Source organism: Phacochoerus africanus, chromosome 3, assembly GCF_016906955.1.
Source record: "Phacochoerus africanus isolate WHEZ1 chromosome 3, ROS_Pafr_v1, whole genome shotgun sequence".
NCBI lineage: Eukaryota > Metazoa > Chordata > Mammalia > Artiodactyla > Suidae > Phacochoerus > Phacochoerus africanus.
In genome coordinates this window covers 5636541-5655495 of record NC_062546.1, presented here as the reverse complement: position 1 = coordinate 5655495, position 18955 = coordinate 5636541, and the positions used below count along the sequence as shown (strand labels likewise).

The window sequence follows — 18955 nt, the reverse complement described above, 5'->3', positions numbered from 1 at the left end:
ATTGTCAGTGAAATTTGAGTGGGGTCCCCCAATGTTCACTCTAGCCTCCAACACCTTCCCGTGACCACCTCGAGAAGCTCAAGGACCTTGACAATTACGTTTTCCTGATAACTTTCAAAACGTGCTTTATAAAAACATCTTCCCGGGGGGGGTTGACTTGCGGGTCGGTGTTGACTGCTTTCTGTCCCTTGGGCTCTGGCGGCTTCATTCCGGATCCTGTCCTGCGAGCAGCCTGAGCTGAGGCGACAGGGAGCGCAGCCTGAAGTTCGGGGCCCACCGCCTGAGCTTGCGGATTCCTGAGCGGCTCCTTCTCCTTCCTCTGCAGAAATGGGCAAGTTCATGAAACCCGGGAAGGTGGTGCTGGTCCTGGCCGGTCGCTGCTCTGGACGCAAAGCGGTCATCGTAAAGAACATTGATGATGGCACCTCGGACCGACCCTACAGCCATGCCCTGGTGGCTGGAATTGATCGCTACCCCCGCAAAGTGACAGCTGCCATGGGCAAGAAGAAAATTGCCAAGAGCTCAAAGATCCAGTCTTTTGTAAAAGTTTATAATGATAATCACCTCATGCCCACAAGGTACTCCGTGGATATCCCCTTGGACAAAACTGTGGTCAACAAGGATTCTTCAGAGACCCTGCACTCAAACGCTAGGCCCGACGAGAGGCCAAGGTCAAGTTCGAGGAGAGATACAAGACCGGCAAGAACAAATGCTTCTTCCAGAAGCTCCGGTTTTAGGTCTGTCTTATTTCGGTCATTAAAATTAAAAACAAAAACAAAACAAAACAAACATCTTCCCAGCATGCCTGGGTCAGGTGGCTGAGCCCAGGTGAAATGTTACAGCTTTTCAGAAGGATGATTTTTCCTCCTCTTTCCCCATGTCAAGGCCTCAAGTGACTTTGACACCTCAGTAGGACCCGACGGGGTCACAATGCTCTTCGTTCTACAGACGAAGAAAAATGAAACATTCAGAGAGGCCGTGATGCCCCCTGAATCTGAAACCCTGGCCCGAAATTCTCCGGGTCTCGCAGTTCCCCTTTGCCCACAGAGAAGCATCCTTCTCTCAACAGATGATCATTCGTGAAGCAAGTTGAAGGCAAAACTCTGGCGGATTTGAGCTCGTCCTGGGAAAGTGGTTGGAAAACGGTTTCCATGGGTACAGATTTTGACATTAGCAACTGCAAATGTTCGCCACCCCAAGATGACAAAACTCCAGCAACTTCGAAGCTGTGAAGGATAGCTTTAGGGCAAATTTTAATTAAAATTAGATAGCATATATGAAAAGCATCTAATTTGTACTCTCTATAAAAGAGTTTGGGAAGCTCAACTCCAGAGCCTCGGGACTGTGGCTGTAACAATTATGATGCAACTTTTCACAGCACAATCATAACATGTTAATTTGTTAATGCCTCAGTCAGAGCAGGAGAGAGGGCTTTTGACAGCAGGAGGAAAACACAGATTACATTTACATTTCTATTTTTAAATACATTAAATGTTTCCAGTCAAATTCAAACTTCATGTGAAAGTTTTGAATTTCTACTGATTTTTTTTTTTTTAACTCAGATTGCCTGCTAAGATGAGAGAATATTAAGATTCTCGGGATTTTTCAGGGCGAACTAAGTGATTTCTCTACTTGAAGGGGGCCGCAGTTCCAGACGTGCTAAAATGCGGCCATTTAGTGGAGATGAAAGTGGGCTTCTTTTTCCTCCTTTCCTTGGAGACGTGCTGGCCCCGTAGACACAGACTCAGGAAGGAGCTAGCTCAGGGAAGAAGTTTTTACAACAGCGAGTATGAGAAATGTCATTGTCAGTGACTCTATTTCTCAATATAATAGAAAGAAAATCGAGGGGGGAGGCCAGCAGGGGGAAGCCAGGGTGAAACAGGTGGTTTCACCCAAAGGTGGTGCGTGCTCTCAGGGCGGGAAAACCTGTCCTCGATTTTGCATCCTGAAGGCCTCTCTACCTCACCCTAGACCCGGCCCTGAAACCACACAGCCCCAGCTTAGCAAGTTCAAACTAAGTGGCTCCAAATGCTCACCATCTTCCGCCTCACCTGACACGGGGGCGGGGGGCGTGGAGTACGAGGACTTAGTGGCCTCAACGGATTGCAATGAAATCACTGAACTTTTGCAGATTTTACAAAAACACATGCCCATGGGAAGACATCCCAGGGGCCCTGCCCAGGGCCTCGGAAGGACCTGTAAAAGACTGGGACCTTGAGTGTATGCCGCATGTGCTTCTGTCAAACCACCTCGGCGTGCATCAGTCTTACAGGGTTCTCCAGCAAATCTGAAGAGGTGGCGCTATTATTAACCCAGGTCAGAGAGGGGAAGAAATTGAGGCACAGAGGAGGTGCCTAATTTGATTTGGGTCACACAGCTAATAACCTGCAGAGCTGAGATTTGCACTCACGCGTGCGGATGCCGGAACCTTGACTCTCACCGCCACCAGACGCCGGCCCTCCAGGGTAGGATCTCTGTGCACTCGTTGCTCTAAAATGGAAGGAACATGGGAATGGAAGCGTAGACATACACAGGTGTAGCGAGCACGGGAGTCTGGCTGGAATAGTGTGGCAAGGACAGGTGTGACACACACAGGCGTCGTGAGCACAGGAGACTGGACGAGTGTAACACTCGCAGGTATAACAAGTATGGAGGGCAGGATAAAAATTAAGACAGTAAATAATTGTCCCCAAGTCTTACATGACACCAGATTCCAGCAGCGAAGAATCACCTTTCCCACGGCTGGGTCTGACGCTGGAGCAGGAGCAAATGACAAGGCCCTGCAAGGACATGGCGGGACAAAGAGAAGGGCGGGCAGGGAGGAGGGAGGCTCTTTCCCACTTTCTTCCAACCCTGGGACTGCTGCTTAAAAATCTTTTTGAACCTTGATCCTGTGTATAAACAAGGTGTGATACTATTTATTTCTGAATGTAATGGGAAGATTAAATTAAGGAACCTCAGTGCAGCGGAAAGATTGTTTTTCTTACAATATCCAGCATCGACTCTTTGGAAGAGCTCCCTCACCCCCACCCCGTGTGACCCAGGTTGGCCCATTAATCTCTCACTGCAAGGGTGGGGCAGAAGCTGGCTGGCCAATGAGAGTGCACCACTTCCTTGGACGTGGTGATTGGTCCAGGGGTGGATCCAAGGCTCAAACGGACCAATCGGAGTCCTCCCTGGAATTCAGACGCAGGTGTTGGTCCAGAAGGTCGCTGGTAGGATGTCTTGGGGTTGCCTGTTTTCTTGGCTGCTGTGAGTGAGGCTCAGGAGACTGAGGGAGGCAGAGCTGAGAGCCTGAAAGAGACAGAGGGAGATGGAAGAGAGCCGTGGCAGCAGAGCCGAGCAGGACACATCGCTCACTAAATCCCCACAGAGCTGCAGGAAGGAAATGCTGTTTATTATCAACCTATTCTACAAACGAGGCAACATGAGGTGAAAATTACCTGCTCATAGTGCACACGGCAAGTAAGTGTGGAGCCCAGGGTTGGCATGTCCGCCTGTGAGCCCAGTTTAGTCATTCTGCAGGTACTTAGGGAGACCCTGCATTGTGCTGACCCTGGGCTAGATGCTGGCGATCCAATTACAGTAGACTGGGTGGCTGCCCCCAGAAAGCCCATGATGGAGTGGAGAGAGGTGTGCGAGCAAAATGGTAGAGCTTAGAGGTGTTATAACATCATGGGATGGTGCATGGAAGGGAATCAGTGCATTTTGCCAGAGGGTTGGAGGGCAGGGCGGGCTGACCGAGGAGGAAGAATATAGCCTGAGTCTTGAAACTGGAGTTCCAGAGTGAAGTGTGGGCAGAAGACACAGAAGAGTCAAGGCTTTGGAGAGTTGGGGCTGAGATGTATTCGGGTGCTGATAAATCAATAAAAGGAAGCAGAGGTTGGAGGGGAGACCAGGGTGGTTTTAGTTTCAAGTGATTGAAATTTACCCCTGGCTCCTGTTACCGGAGAGGGTCCTGGGACAGGCTCGCAAGGTACAAGGACATTCTGAAGGAATGGGGGCCCCTGGGACTGGAGCAGGGGCCTCCTCACCCCACAACTCCCCCACCCTAGCCTGTCTCCATCTCTGCGGGTCTCACCCTGCTCTGCCTCTCAGCTTTGTTCTCACCTCTGGCAGATAGGACTTCATGTGGTGAAGAACACAGCTGCCTAGAGTTACGGCTTGCCAGCCTGGATGGAAAGAGGATTCTTCTTTCCAGCAAGTGTCTGTCCCTTCCCAGAGAAGGTCTCCTTGGTCCCTCTTGGGTTGCATGACAACCCTTGGAACCAATCTCTAATCCAGGGACATAGGCTACTGTGATTGGCCAGCCTGACTCTTGGAACCACCTTAATGACCAGGGGGCAATGACCAAAGACAGAGACTATAAAAACTTGCTACACGGGCTAAACAAACAAATAAATAAAATTATCTATCTACCTATCTATGTAGCATAGATATAGATATCGCTAAGTACCAGTCTACCTACCTCTCTACCTACCTACCTGCCTCCCAGCCAACTCAGTCCCCTGGTAGATTAGGACAATAAGGCCCTTATGCATAGGAAATTTGGAGTAGAACTTGAGAGACAGGCAATACTTAGTGATTTAAAATGATCTCCAACCTTGGAGTCAGCAGTGGATTCTTAGGTATGACACTGAAATCATGAACACCAAAAGAAAAATAGGTAAGTTGGATTTATCGCAATTAAAAATTTGTGCATCTCAAAGGGCATTATGAAGAGAATGAAACAGTAACCCACAGAATGGGAGAAAAGATTTTCAAATCATGCATCCGATAAGAGTTTCAGATCCAGAATAATTCCTGAGTTGACGTATAATTCTTACAACGCGACAACAAAGAGACAGACAACCCAGTTGAAAAATGGGTGAGGACTTGAATAGACATTTCTCCAAAGAAGATGTGCAAATGGCCAATAAGCACCTAAAAATATTTGCAATATCATTATCATTAGGGAAATACAAACCAAAGACGCCATGAGTTACCCCTTCATACCCACTGGAGGGCTATCATAATCATTCTAAAAGTAAAGTACCAGTGTTGATGAAGATGGAGGTAAACTGAGTCCTGGTACATTGCTGGGGGGAATGTAAAATAGTGCAGCCAGTGTGGAAAACAGTTGGGCAGTCCTGCATGATATCATTTACATTTGGAATCCCATCGTGGCTCAGCAGCAACGAACCCAACTAGTACACAAGAGGAGGTGGGTTTGATCCCTGGCCTCGATCAGTGGCTTAAGGATCCATCGTTGCTGTGAGCTGTGGGGTAGGTCATGACACAGCTTGGATCCCCTGTTGCTGTGGCTGTGGTGTAGACCAGCAGCTACAGCTCTGATTCAGCCCCTAGCCCAGCAACTTCCATATGCCCAAGGTGTGACCCTAAAAGAACAAATAAATAAAAAATAAAAATGAATACCGATGAATATACATGCAAAACAAAACCAGACTCACAGATATAGAAAACTAACTAGTGGTTACCAAAGGGGAGCGAGGAGATGGGGGCAGGCAAACTAGGGGTATGGGCTTAAGAGATACAAACACCTATGTATATCATAGATAAGCAAAACCAGCTATAATGGAAAAAAAGTAGAAATCATTAAAGATGAAAAAAATCGATAAGCAATATACAAGGGTCTATTGTACAGCATGGGGAATTACAGCCGTTACTCTGTACAAACTTTCACGGAGTATAATCTATAAAACTACTGAACCACTATGCTCTATATCTGAAGCTAATATAATGTTGGAAATCAATTGTACTTCAATTAAAAAATGAGTGAAAGCAAATAAATGGTCATTACGTATGAAAAAAACAGCGGGGAAGTCCCTCAAAGAGTTAAACATAGAATGACCATATGACCTGGCAATTCCATGCCTAGGTAAATGCCCCAAAAAAATCACAACAGGAGCTCAAACAGATGCTTGTACACCAATGTTCCCTGCAGGATTGTTCACAACGGCCAGAGGGTGAAGACAATTTTTAGTGTCTATCAGCAGGTGCATGGATACACACATAGTGGTATATACTTAATATGAAAAGTTATTCAACCTTAAAAAGAAAAGTGGTTCTGAAAATGCTACATCCTGGCTGAATCTTGCAATCATTATGCAAAGGGAAAAGGACAAATGATTCAACCGGTAGGAGATAATCTGGAGTGGGCAAGACACAAAGACAAGAAAGAGACTAGAATTCCCAGGGGCTAGCGAGGAGGGAAGAATAGGGACTGATTGCTTAATAGATACGGAATTTCTGTTTGGGTCGATGCAAAAATTTTGGAAATCGCCAGTAGTTGCACAACATTGCAAATTTCATTACCGCCACCGAATTAAAGAGCAAATTTTATGTTGTATGTATTTTACCACAATACAAAACTGTTTTACGCGATCTCTGAGAGTCCTGTTAAGGAGTCTGGTCCTGTCACAGGTTCAGAACCCCCAAGGAATGTCCCAGGAGGAAGTACTTGCATTTCTTCTCTCTGGGGAGTGAATGGTACCGGTCCCTCTACCTCCATCCCACAGTGAGTCAGAGAAGAAAAATCCGAACATAAACACACGCAGGCTTTTGCTTTGCTGATGCAGTCTCTGATAGTTGAGCTGAAATTGACCTAGAAAGGATGAAAAGAAAAAGACCTCTTGGTCAAATTCTGTTGAGGAGCTGACAGGTGATCTAAGGGGACCTCTAGATATAGAAACAGTGGGGAAAAGGGAAGGGGGAGGGGCAACATAGGGGCAGAGGATTAAGAGGCACAGACTAGTAGGTATCAAATAATCTATGAGGATGTATTGCACAATGTGGGGAATATTTTATCATAACAATAAGTGGAGTATAAACCTTAAAAGTTGTGACTCATTATACTGTATACCTGTAACATATAATATTATACATCAACTTTAATTCAGGAAAAATAAATTCATTTAAAAAACCTAGGAGTTCCCGTCAAGGCGAAGCAGAAATGAATCCGACTAGGAACCATGAGGTTGCGGGTTCGATCCCTGGCCTTGCTCAGTGGGTTAAGGATGCGGTGTTGTGGTGAGCTGTGGTGTAGGCCAAAGACACGACTCGGATACCACGTTGCCCTGGCTGTGGCGTAGGCTGGCAGCTGTAGCTCCAATTGGACCCCTAGCCTGAGAACCTCCATCTGCCACAGATACGGCCCTAAAAAGCAAAAAACAAACAAACAGGTGCCCCAGGCAGGCCAAAAGGTGAGATGGAAGAGATCGGAGGCTTTTTTTCCCACAGGCAGGAAGGAAATGGAGAAGTTACAGAACAGGCTGCGGGCAGGTGTGGGTCAGTGTCCCACGTGGCTTCTTTCCTGGTTCAGGATGGCTTCCCCCCTACTCAGCATCTCATCCCAAGGCCATAACCTCCAGAGGCTGAGTGAGGCTGGTGCGTCCTGGGGGTCTGGTTAAAGAGCAGTGGGATGTTTCCCAGCAGCCCTTGCGGAGCCCCCTGCACCCTTCAGTGGTCAGAATTGTGTGCAATGCCCGTGCCTGAAGCAACCACTGCTTAGTGCAATGGGATTGTCACAATTGGCTTAGACCGATCAGGATTCACCTTGGATCGGGATGGGGGTTGGGTTACCTTGGCTGAGGGGTAGATGAGAGGGAGGAGAACACGAATGTTCTCTGAACAACCTACAGCTTTTGCTATTGACGACAAGTGACAGAAAATTCAGAGCAGTCCGGCTTGATTTCAAAATGAGGTGTGCTGGGGGTTTGGGATGGAAATGCTATAAAATTGGGTTGTGATGACCAGCATACAAGTATAAATGTAATGAAATTCATTGAGTAATTATAAAAAATAAAAATAAAAAATAAAAATGAGTGAGTTCACCCATTGGGATTAGATACAACGCAATTTCCAACTCAAATAACAGTGCTAGGATTGGAATCTTGGTTTACAAAATGGCTGCAGAAGCTCCGGGTGTCACATCTTCACCACCATGCAGCAGAAGAGAGAACTGTTAGCCTCAGTGAACATCTCTGCATGTTTTATGGACCCCCACTGGGTGACCCTCTATTGAATTATTGGGTGATCCTGAGCTGATTAGGGAGCCTCAAGCTACCCTCAAGGCAATAAGCTAAGAATAGGGGAGAATCACTCCAAAGACAATTATTGTACTTTTTGCTAGAAGCTGAGAACAGATGTGGGCAGCCTAACAGCCAGATCAGGCAAGGTGGTCTTGAAGGCCAGCTCTTCCCCTTTCCAGAGAGAGGGGGTCTCCTGAATTGGCCAGATGGGGCCAGTTCCAGGGGCAGCAGGAGAAGAGAGAGTAGAGAAAGGGCTGAAGACTTTGTTTCTAAAATGAAACCAGGGTAGACTCTTTTCAGAAGTCGCCTGAGCAAGGAGAGAAGGAAAGAATGTCTTTGAGCTGCTCCTCGATGAAAGGGCCCATTTCTTTGCATGTTTCCCTAACCTTTTCCTAACCAGGAAGTCACAAGGGGATTAGCAATTTTCTGCAAAGAAACTCTTTGCGTGACCTTCTCTGGGAACAAATTTGAGTGGCACCATATACACACTGCATTATTTTTTGCCTTAATGAATTATGCATGCCTAAAAGGAGATCTCTCTCTACACTTCTATATCTTATCTCACTGCTCAGCCTGTTTCTTTGTGTTTATTAATTTAACCCCATTTCCTATATCTATCCATCCATCCATCCTTCTAAACAGCCACCCATCCACCCATCCATCCATCCATCCACCCACCCATCCATCCATCTATCCATTTTACTAACAATCCATCCATCCATCCTTCCATCCATCCTTCCATGCCTGTTTAGTAAACCTTTGTGGGTTTTCATCTTGTAGAGGGTCTTTGGCGGGTAACTGACTTGCTTTTTACTCTGCTTTTTCCCTGAGCGGACACTGATCAATACCTTGTCTCTTCACAGTGAGAGCTGAGACCTCATGAGGAATCATTTCTTAGAAAACTTTGCTGCATGATAGGCTGAGCAATTCCCTCTTAATCCTTAAGCAGTTTCCAGCAAGGATCAATGTGGCTTTTCAAGGATTTGGGGATTCGGTTTGAATTTCCTCTGAATACAACACCATGCTGACACTGGCTCACAAGTGGAAGCTGCAACACCCCTTTTAATTTGGGACGGAAATAAAGTGCACCTCGAATCAGCACATACAATTAATATGGAGTTACCTTCCCCGCCCCACCTCCAGGAAGTTCTTAAGTTGAAGTCGGGGTTATGATGAAGAGCCTCTTAGATCAATACAGCAGTTATGAATCTTTAAAAATATGTTCATCACAATTTACGGGACATGTTTTATCTTAATTTAAAATATTTCTCTTTAGAGAAGCAGATCCATCCAAGTGCTTCTGCGGTAACTTCCCCGCTAAGAAAGAGAAGGTTGGTTGAGCTCCCACTACCTGCCAGGCTCAGGACCAGGGGTCTCCCGGGGACCACCCAGAGTCCGCATGGCTCAAGTTACAGATAAGGGGTCTGAGGCTCAAAGGAGGTAGAGAGTGGCTGAGGTCTTCCCAGCAGGACAGGGGCCCAGCCAGGATCTTCACCCCTGCCTCGTCTGTCTACAGCAGTTTCACACCTGCTGTGCTATGGACATTGGGGCTGGATAACTGTCTGCAGTGGGATATCCTGGGCACCGTGGGACATCTAGCGGCATCCCTGGCCTCTACCCTCTAGATGCAAGTAGCACCCGCGCCCAGCTGTAACAACCAAAATGTGCCAGATCCTGCCAAATATTCCCGAGGGGGAGGAACAAAATCTCCCCCTTGGAGAATCAGGGTCTATGAAAATCACAGCAGGCAGTGAATGAGGCCGCTCTGGGGTCCGGAGCCCCTCACGTCCATATTGCTTCTCCACCTGCGCTGGGTACCACTGAGGTTGCCGACAAGGATGCCAGTTTTGAATGGGGGAGATGCCCCCTGCCAGCTAACTCAGCGCTATCCCTCTGCCCCACCCCCAGCCTCCAGCTCCGAGCTTTAGAGAGCAGGTGCTCTGATACATGTTTAAAGATGGATGGAAAATCAGCCTTCTCTAACTGGACACCCAAAGGATTATAAAGCAAAAGGAAGGAACCACAACATCACATTGAGGCCGTAGTAGTAATGACGGGTGAGTTTCTGGGATGGTAATAAACCATGAAACAAGAGGCGACAACAGTGGAAAGCTATGGTCTCACAGTTCTGGGGGCTGCAAGTTCAAGATCAAAGGGTTGGCAGAGCTGTGCTCCCTCTGAGGGGAAGCCTCTGTTTCAGGCACTCCGTCCACACTAACCTCCCAGTTTCTGGTGGTTCCCAGGCCTGTGGGAGCACAACTCCAGTCCTCATGGGGTGCTCCGCGTGTCCCAATGTCCCGATTTTACAGAAACATCAGCCACTTTGCATGAGCTCCCCCTCCACCCCACCAGCGTGATCTCACCGTCATTTAACTAATTACATCCGCAAGGACCTTTTTCCAAGTAAGGTCATGGTTCTGAGGATCTGGGGGGAGAGTGTTAGGACCTCAAATATGAATTTGAGGAGGGACAAAAATTGAACCCATAGCACAAGACAACTTCCAAAACGCCTTATCAAGTGGCTAAGCCAGGAACACCCTATTGCAGCTGCTCGGCCCCGCTCCCCCATCCTGCAAACCCCTCTCCTTTTGTAACCACTCTTTGCCTTACCTGGGGTTCACCGAGCCTAGGAAACCCAGGCTCAGAGAAGAGGTATTGTTTGTTCAGAGGTAAGGAAAGCCTGGGCCTCTGGGGGGGCCTCCGTCTCCCCATCTGCGGAAAGAGCTGATAACAGTACCACTGGGCAGGGCTGTTATGGGAATGGAACCAACTAAAAGATTTGTCACGCCTTTAGGTCCGTGTCTGTCCGTGGTAATCGCCTGTTAAATAACACATTTATGTTATTAAGCAAAAGAGCAAAAGGTCACTCTGAGAAGGCCAGGGCAGCGCCGATGGCCCGGCGGCAGGCCGGAGGGCACAGACCCTCTGGGATCCGCAGGGGCGCGAGGCTGGGCCCCTCGCGGCGTCCTGACATTTAAACGCTGGAAGGCTTCACACAAGAATGTAAATTCCTGGTCTTGTTTGCAGAACCCGGGAGATCCGGAGTCATTCCCAGGGCCGGGGTCCTCTGGCTGAGCGAGGGTGTGGACCCCGCCCACCGGGCCCCAACCTGCAGCGGGGTTTGTGCAGCCTCTGGAGCCCCAGCTCCCAGGGACTCTGCCCTGGGAAACAGTCTCTGGGTTCAGAAGGGCCACCCCTTCCGTCCCCGCTCTGGGAGGTGGCGGCCCCTCACTGCTCCCCCACAGCCCCAAACCCGCATCCTGGGGGCCTCAGCGAGGGCAGTGCTAACAACCGCAGACCCTCTCTCTTTTTTCCTTTTGCGTTTTCCCAGGCTCTCCCGCCTCTCAGTTCACATTTGCTTGATTTTATCTCATCGTGACAGCAAAACGTGCAAAGGAATTTGGAGAATTGGAACCAAATGCGCAGGGAGCGCGCAGCGTGGCGAGAGGCCGGGCAAGGGCCTCCCACCGCCGGGGCGGGGCGGGCCCCAGGTCCGCGTGAGCCCCTGGGTACTGCGGATGCAGGGGTGAGAACTGGATCCAAGCCTCCTGCAGCTGCAAGGGTGTTTACAGACGTCCCTGCAACCTCAGCACGCTTGAAAGGGAGACGCGGAGACCCAGGTGATGGGACTTGTCCTGTGTCCCCCAGCAGGGCAGAGGAAGCAGCGCCTTGTGGTCTGGTCAGCTTCCAGGACACTTCTTTCCTGTTTTATAGGGGACTGGGTTTTTTTCCAGAGGAATTTCTCTGCATTCCGGGAATCAGATAGACTCCAACTCTGCTGCAAAAGATCCTGGAAAGATGATTTTAACCATCGTGCTCTGGTTTCTGCAGCTGTAAATTAGAAATGTCCCCCTTAGGAGGTTGCTCGGGCCTCCATTCATGCTTCCAGGGAGGATGAACTTGGCTGCAAGCCTCAGAGAGGCCAAGGGCCTGCTGACCTGAGCGCTGGGTGTAGAGAAGAAGGGATATGGACTCTGCCCCAGGAGCTTGTCATCATCCGGCAAATACTTTGGAGCATCTGCTCCATCCCAGGCATTGTTCTAGACCCTGAGGGTGCAGGTGCTCTTCTACAGTCAAAGAAAACGTGTCACGTGTCTTTGGCGGCAAAGCACAAGTTGGCTGCCGTGGAAGCCAGGAGGCCAGGGAGGAGGGGAAGCAGGGCCCAGAAGGGGATGGCTTGGACTATGCTGTAGGTTTTCAACCAGGGCAGCCCTGTTCCCAGCCCTGACACTTGCCAATGTCTGGAAACATTTCTGGTTGTCAGAAGCATTGCTGTGCGCATCCAGTGGGTAGAAGCCAGGGGTACCCCTAAATGTCCTGCGATGCCCAGGACGGTGCCCCCACCATGATCCTGCCCAGTGTCACAAGTGCTGGAGGTGAGCCACCTGGCCTTGGGGAGGAGCAGTGGGGATGGAGAGATGGGGGCAGACAGACTGGAGAGGCAATGCCTCGTTGAAATAAATGAGACGTGGGCTGTGGCCACCTCTCTGGGTTTGCGCCTGCGTTGTGTCCTGTTTGCCTGGTTCGCTTGCTGCTTCTTTCCCTCCACCTTCTTTCTTGCTGGAAAATACTAGCTGCAGGATCTCCCAAAGCAAAGCCCCCAAACCCTCCCGTCTGGGGTCACGCAGCTCCTGGTGTGACATGGAGCCGGAGGGCAACAGAGAGCGTGCAACGTCTTTAATTCTCGGGTCTCGTTTTTTTAGGTTTTAAAAACTGGAGACGGGTGGGCGGTTGAGCGCTTATGAAATTACGCCCTGATCTTTCCGTTCACATGAAAAGGTGCTGTGTCTCACTTGATGAATGTGCGTGCCTTGGCTGAGCTAAAGGGAAGCCCTGAAACTGTATTCCTGGGAGAGACTGGAAATTTTCTTATTAATTCCCCAAAAGACGTGAACCCAAATAACCACTAAATACCCAACCCAGAGCTAAGAAAATGCGGTAAGTGGCTTTTAGGAAAATAAAAATAAACAGGGAAACCCCAAAACAGGAAGTACACCCATTCAGTGGAGCATTTTGGTAGATGGAATCTTGGTTTGGAACCAGAAAGCAAGAGCCTTGGCTCCTGCCCCATGATTTTTCAGATATTCACATCCAGGCAAATCAGTCCATTCATTAGCTCACTGTTGACTTGGTGCCAGAGTGCCCCAGCCCCAGGCAGAGAGCCCGTGGTACAGGGCAGAAGTGACCAGTCCCTGCCCTCAGGGAGCGTGAACTCATCCATCATTCTGCTATTACCTTACTTGGGACTCTGACACATCTGCTGACTTGCATCTTTCATGCCTTCCTCCACGTGGAAGGCAGACTCCAAGATGGCCCCACGGTCCCCACCTCCTGGTCAAGTGCTCATGCGAATGCCTCTCTGTCAGCGTGGGCTGGCCCAGTGCTACACTTTTGCAGCCCAAAAACAGCACAGCATTAGCCATGGAAAATTTAGGGAGACCGACCCGTCTGTCCACCGTCCATGGGGCAGGGTGGAAGCAGACCCGGAAAATCCAAGAAGCAGGAGGCTCCTGAGGCTCTTGATCTGGACACGACGGATGTGGTGGTCCAGGTCAGTCTCTGCTGTGCATTGTGGGATGTGTCACAGCATCCCTGGTCTCTGCCCACTGGATGTCGGTAGCACCTGCCAAGCTGTGAGTCTAAAATGTCTCCAGACTCTTCCAGATGTTTCCTGGGCAGGCGACATTATCCTCGATTGAGAATCAGTGCTCTAGAGGTTCCCAGGACAAGGGGACAAAATTCATTCATTAATTCGTTCATTCATTCATTCATTCATTCATTCATTCATCCCTGAGCTCCCACTGTGTGCCAGGCTCTGAGGATGCCTCGGGGAACCAAAGGGAGAAGATTCCGGTCCTTCTCGAGTGTGCAGGGCGGTGGGGGAGACGAGCAGAGAAATAAAGACCAAGACAGGTGCAGAGGGTGGTGACGTATGTCAGCTACATGGAAGGTGCCCTGGGCAGCTTGCTCACTGCTCCTGGGCACCTGGCACAGGGTAGATGCCCAATAAATATATGCTGCATGAACAATTGCCTGAAATACCTAATTATTCGCTGCCAAGGGAGGCGACTTTGGACAGGGTGGTCCCGGCCATCGCTTTGGGGAGGGAGCATCATTATCTGGCTGATAACTAAACAGGGAGAGTGAGCCATGTAGGAAGATGGGGGGTGGGGGAGGGAGTTCCGGGTGGAAGAAGCAGCAGGTGCTTTGTCCCAGGGCTGTAAAGGGCTTGGATTTTTCGAGGAGCTCTCCTGGGACGTTCCTGCCCCTCGTCCACCTGGCTATTGCAACCTACGTTCAGATTCGAGCTCTTGCTGAGCCCACCCATCCGGAGGTGACTCAGGCATGCACCCCCACAGCCCTCTGTCCTTCCCCTTGATGGCACTGAGCACAGTCCAGGCAACTGGCACAGGTGTCACTGGATGGTGGGGTTGCAGGGACCAGAGGCCATGTCTGTTTCTGTCCACCGTTGGGCCCCAGCTTCAGAATTGTGCCTGGCGTGGTTGGGGTGCATGTGGGTGGATGGATGGAGGGAGGGAGGGAGGGATGGGTGGACTGGAATTCGGGGAAGTAAAACCAGAGCTTCTGAGGGCAAAGAAAGCCCAAGAAGATGACTCCAAGCACAGAACAAGCCTCTTGGTCTTCATAATTCCACAACCTGGGCTCCACTCACCCACCTGGAGCCACACCCTGGTCCCACCCTCACAGGTGGATGCCAAGAGCTGACACTAGTTTCTAATAGGAGACAGGAAGTTGATGTCATCCTCCCACCAGCAGAAACGATTCAGAGGATAAGCATTCAGTTGCCGTGACAACTTTAAGTGTCAGAACTCTGTCTATAAACTTTAGGGGTGTGTGTGTGTATGTTTGGGGTGGGAAGATGAAAACTCTTGAGTTCAGGCCAACACTGAGATGTTGAGAGGGGACGTGAGCTAAGTCAGCTGGATCTGGAAGGGTGTCCAAGGGTGAACTTGAACTTGTTTCCCCAATCCTGAAGTGCGGCAGCCCAGGGGCTTTGTCGGAGGGCAAACCAGTCGCTATCAAGTAGCAAAAGCTCACAAAACCTGGCGCTGAAGAGAGGCTCGCTGTAGAAGTTAATGCTTCCAGTCGAGGGAGCAGCAGGGCCGCAGAAAGGAGGCAGGCAGGCGCTGGCGATGCAGATGGAATGTTCAGTCCCCGACTCGACCTCCTCTTATCAACTTGGCCTTGGACAAGTGACCCAGGTTCTCCAAATCTCAGTTTCTACATTTGTAAGATGGGGGTCCATCCACCCACATGCACTCCCACTTAAGGTAATAGGGACGGGGTGGGGCCAAGTGCGTGGCAAGGAATGGCATGTGCAAAGGCCCTGGGGAGACCTGAGAAGAATTCTCTTGATGAGCTGCAGGGAGGCCAGGGGAGCCAGGGGAGCAAGGGGGAACCGTGTGAGAGAGGCCAGAGGGGCTGGCAGGAGATGGAACACGAAGGGTCACGGGGGCCACAGCACTAGAAGGTGTGGGGGGTTAGTCTGCATCCTCACAACACAGACCTCAAAGTATGGAGCCGGCCCCGGCACCTCCGAACTTGTTAGAAATACCAATTCTCGGGCCTCATCCCAATACCGACCGAGTGGGGAATTCAAGGAGCAGGACCCAGTGGCCAGTGTTTTCACGGGCCCGCCAGGGCGTCGGTGTGATGCGTGCTGAATGGGCAAACCATCACTAAGAGCAATAGGAAATGGATCAGGTGTTTTAAGTAAGGCAGAGAGAAGATCCTTTTGCATTCTGGAAGTCTCTAGTCTGTCTTGTTGAGGTTGGCTAGGTGTGTGTTACCTCTGCTCAAAAAACAAGAATGACATATAGGTCGAGTCGTAGATAAGATACAGGACAGAACACCCGGTTAAACTGGAATTTCAGACAAACACCACATGCTTTTGTAGGATAGTAGGTCCCACAATAGGTCCTGTATTTTATCCGGAAACACAACCACGGGCCCCGAATTTGGACCCAGGGAGACCCAGGCTGGTTGGGCAATGACTTGTTTCCGTGGACCCTTCTGGATGGTGGGGGTCACCTTGGAGATGCACCGTCACTCAGGGCACCGTCCCTTCCAGGGGAATCGTCTCTGCTTCTACCAAGTGACTCATACTGAACCGATTAGTTTCAGAAAAAGAAATAATAAAAATGACTGAGTGGTTGTTTATTACTGGGCCGCGTTTCAGACAGCTCCCGTGTTGCAATCACTTGATTTATAGCCTTTTGCTGGGCCAACCCCAAGCTGGGGGAGGAGGCAGGTTCCACCCCCTCCGCTCACCTGCCGGGGGCTCCTGTGAAGTCGCTGGACACTGTCCTGTGCTCAGCAAAGCTGGCGTGGCTTCCAGCGGCTTTGGCCTTCCTTGCAACCCACCCTGGACAGCGGGCCTGTGCAGTCCTTCACCCTGACCTTGATGTCCCTCCCACCCATTGGCTGGGCTACGTACACTGTGCATCCTCTGCCTTAGAACCTCAGCGTTTTCACCTGTTAAACAGGTAAACACTTAGCTGGCGGCTCTCCATTCTACCCCGGGCTCCACTCTCCCACGTGCAGGATCCCATAAGGCTTTGGAAGGAGACAGACTGACATCCGAATGCTGGCTTCACCACTTCCTGGCTGGGGGAGCTTCTGCACCAATTCCTTTATCCCTATGAGCCTCAGTTTCCCATTCTGTAAAATGGGAATAATAGGGAGACTAGCCTCTCATCACAATGTTGTTGTGAGATCTGGACAAGGAAATGCCTGTGTGTGCATCTCGGCACAGGGGCACATGGGGGGCCTGGGGGGGTGGGTCACAGCCAAGCACCCCGATGAAGAACGCTGGGTGAAACAGCCTAGATGGGAAAGGAGGCTCCGGGGAAATGTTGGTAAAATGCTAGGACACCTTGAAAATGATTGCAGCTTGTTCCAGTTTTAAAGAGGAGGGCGAGGTGGGAAAAGAGAAACATCTTCAGCCAGAAACACATAAGGTCTCGTTCCTGAGCTTTTGACGATCTAAGTAGATTCATCTTCCCTTCTAGTTGGCATTTTGTTTTTTTGGCTTTGTGTTTTCATATCTTGCAGGAGCTCGGGTTTCTGAACATGCCATGGTTCCAAAATCAATCTCATGGGCGCCTGCTGTTTTCAGCTGCTAATCTCTTCTCTCTCTAAAGTCGTGTGGCTCTTCTGTTAATTTCTTCCATAGCATCCCATAACCCTGTCTCCACGCATTAAGGAATATACACGCGCTTCTTTCTGCAGAAAATAAAATGAATAATACACATATCCTTTATAAGAGGGATATCTTCAGGTTGGAAAAGAGGGGCAATAAAGAGGAAAAGGAAAAAACAGATTCCAAGCACTCCGAGAGATACTCATTCTTTTAAAATCACATTTTTTTGTTCCTGATTATTATCTGAAGTTAAAGGTTATTAACGTGGAAATTTGGAAAATAAAGATATAAAAAAGAAAAATTCCACTGTCCAGAGATAATTACTGTTAACATTTCAGCATGTTTCCCTCTGTTCCCCAGTGTGCTCACGCGCACGCGCACACACACACACACACACGCACGCACATTTGAGATGTAATTATATAAACTCCTTTCATTACTTATAGTTTAGAGTGCAGTTTTTAATCATTTCATTTCAAGCCATGAGAATTTTCCCATGTCGTTTTTGTCCTCCTGGAAAACAATTACTTCTGTGGTTGCACAACAGATCATTCCTTCCTGCGGTTTTGCCATAATTTAACCATCCCCCATTGTTGGGCATTTAGGTTGTTTCCAGCTTCGCACCGTGGCATGCTGCTCCCTGGGTGTATTTGCCCGCGGACCTGTGGCCACATTTCTGGTAATGGCCTAAGGACAGATTTTTCAGACTCTGAGTCTGAATGCATCTAGTTGAAAGTTAAAATGAATGAAACGTGAATCTTCTAATTCGATGCCGATGCTCAGAGAGCTCGTTAGAATCCCCCAGGGGAGGGGGGGTGCGGAGTAGAGCAGGGGCTGAGGGCAGGGGACCAGGCGAGGAATCCCTCTCGAAAGGGGTCATTTATCTACCTGGGGAAAGGAGAAAGGAAACTTTGGCTCTACCTGAAACAGCGGTGCAGCTTTCATAGCTGCCAACACAAACGACGGTGCAAAGGAACCGCGAAGCTCCCTGTCAGTGCCTGACATGAAAATAAATAAGACGGTGCGAGCTGGCCAGAGATATTCTGGGACGGTGAACCCCATTCCCAGAAAACCACAACCTGCGTGCCATTGTCCCCCCCAGGCTGCTCTGTCCCAGCCTCCACTCCTGCCAACTGGAGCCAGAGACTCGGCCCAACCCGAAGAGCTGGTGGCAGCTGTCCCGGGATTCAACTGCTTGCAATTTGGAATGGGTTGAACGCTGATTTTTATCTCCCATGAATAGTGCCAGGTTTCCTGGGATGAAAGGGAACGGCAGGGGTGAGACTGCCTCCTGGGAGCCTGGCGCGGTCAGGTCCAGGCTCGCAGCGCCCCACCCTCTGCGCCCAAGACCCCCAGCTCAGGGCACTGGGGCCTTCCACAGGGGCCTTAAACACTGACACTGTTCCCAGGCCCGACGTCACCTCGGTGGCCACCCCTGAGAAAGACCGTGGGATGAGCACATGCTTCAAACTCCAGGTCCTGCTGTGTGACCTCGGATGAGTCACCAACCTCTCTGATTATTAATACTCCCTTCCTTAGAGTCTCGGTGGGAGGAGGAGGTAGGTCCCTGCCTATAAAGCACTCACAAAGAGGGCTGGCACCAAGTGATTTCTGAGCATTCGAGCTCCATGGGAAGGCATTTTGTCTTGTGCCTTCCCATGCGACATCCTGGGGGCCCAGAGCAGCGCCAGGCGCAAGTCAGCACTGCCTGAGTGCAGGCTGAGGCATGCGCACTGCTCACGGGAACCCACAGCTGAGCGTG

The 18955-nt window shown here is 49.9% G+C and overlaps 1 pseudogene; it reads left to right on the top strand.

The window, feature by feature from the left end:
- Nucleotides 1-281: 281 nt before the first annotated feature.
- Nucleotides 282-769, top strand: LOC125122028 (60S ribosomal protein L27-like; annotated as a pseudogene).
- Nucleotides 770-18955: the final 18186 nt, after the last annotated feature.